The sequence below is a fragment of the Austrofundulus limnaeus genome, unplaced genomic scaffold (genome assembly GCF_001266775.1).
Source record: "Austrofundulus limnaeus strain Quisiro unplaced genomic scaffold, Austrofundulus_limnaeus-1.0 Scaffold127, whole genome shotgun sequence".
Taxonomy (NCBI): domain Eukaryota; kingdom Metazoa; phylum Chordata; class Actinopteri; order Cyprinodontiformes; family Rivulidae; genus Austrofundulus; species Austrofundulus limnaeus.
Genome location: NW_013952529.1, coordinates 892,171 through 893,893, shown reverse-complemented (window position 1 = coordinate 893,893; position 1,723 = coordinate 892,171).

Sequence of the window (1,723 nt, the reverse complement as noted above, 5' to 3'; positions counted from 1 at the left end):
GTCTACCAGTATGTTTACTTTAACATCCATTCCATGCAGGCATGTTTGTATTTGGTCCATATCTTGGATACAGCTGACTGTGAACAGCCCACATCTTTAGCAACCATGCATGAAGAGTTACCTTCTTCAAGAAGTTTCACAATCCTCTCTTTGTTTCAAGAGACATTTCTCTTGTTGGAGCCATGGTTGTTGCCACTCCACTTGGTCCAGCAGCCCTCCAAGGTGTCATGACTGCAGGTGTTTTTAACTGCAGACTAACGAGCAGATCTAATCTGAGGCAGGTGTCCATTTAGGGAAAGGAAACTGACTGGGTGTGTCCTTATTTTCTACCTCCAGTTTGAGTGATTCCATTCTATTTTCCTCAGAATTGAGTGATTCTATATTTTTTTCCTGTGCTTGGTCAATAAAAGTAACATTCACTGACTTCCACAATGTTTTCTCTTCATTTCTTTGAGTGTTCCTGAAAGACAACAAGTTACACTTTGGACTGACCTTATTAATGTATCATGTTTTTGATCTGAGTTTGTTTTACAGAATGAAATGTCTGAATGAGCGCTCATCAGAGACTGCTGATTCCAGACTTTTTGCCACGAGTTGTAGGACTTGTGTTAAAGTCATTCTGTTGTTTTTATGTGTTAAAATCTCAGACAGGTTTCATTTCTGTCTTCCTGCCCACCACAGAGGGGGTCCGCTCAGCTCTCCTGTTACTGATCATTAAATATCAGGCAAGAACGTCATTAAAACAATGACATAAATCACTAAATAAGCTCTCAGGTCCCACTTAGCAAAAGGTAGTGCATGCTTTACTTTTTATGTACTTACCTGAGACATACTTAACCAAGTTTATCTACTTGGCTTGAACTAAAAGTATACTTAGAAGATTACTTTTAGTATACTTCTGAGTATACTTTCATAAATGTATTGTGTGGATCAATTTAGTCCTAGAAGTATACTTATTAGTAAACTGCTAATACAGTATATCAGTGTACATGGTAAATAAAATTATGCTTAGGGAATTACACTTTTAAATATTTTAGTATACTTAATGACATGTACTTAAAGTATACTTCTTTTTGGTAAATTTATAAACTTAAAAAGACATAAGAGTATACTTAAAGTGTACTTTTAATTAAATTAAATTAAAGTCCCAATTTAGTACGATTAGTATGCTTTCTAGTACACTACAAGTACATGGTGCTTAGTATACTTTATATACTTAAACTTATACTCAAATATATTTGATGAACTTCAAGTTTACTACTGTTTGTTATACTTAATGTATACTTTTTATAAACTTTTAAAAAGTCCCAATTTAGTAAAAGCGAGTATTAAATGAGTACTTTCTAGTGCACTACAAGTAAATGGTCCTTAGTATACTTTAAATACTTAAACTTATACTCAAATATACTTATTAAAATGAACTTCAAGTATTCTACTGTTTGTTATACTTAATGTATATTTTTATTAACTTGTAAATAATCCCAATTTAATAAAGGTGAGTATTAAATTAGTATACTTTCTAGTACACTACAAGTAAATGGTCCTTAGTATACTTTAAATACTTAAACTTATACTCAAATATACTTGATGAACTTCAAGTTTACTACTGTTATACTTAATGCATACTTTTTATAAACTTAAAAGTCCTAATTTAGTAAAAGCGAGTATTAAATGAGTACTTTCTAGTACACTACAAGTAAATGGTCCTTAGTATACTTGATAT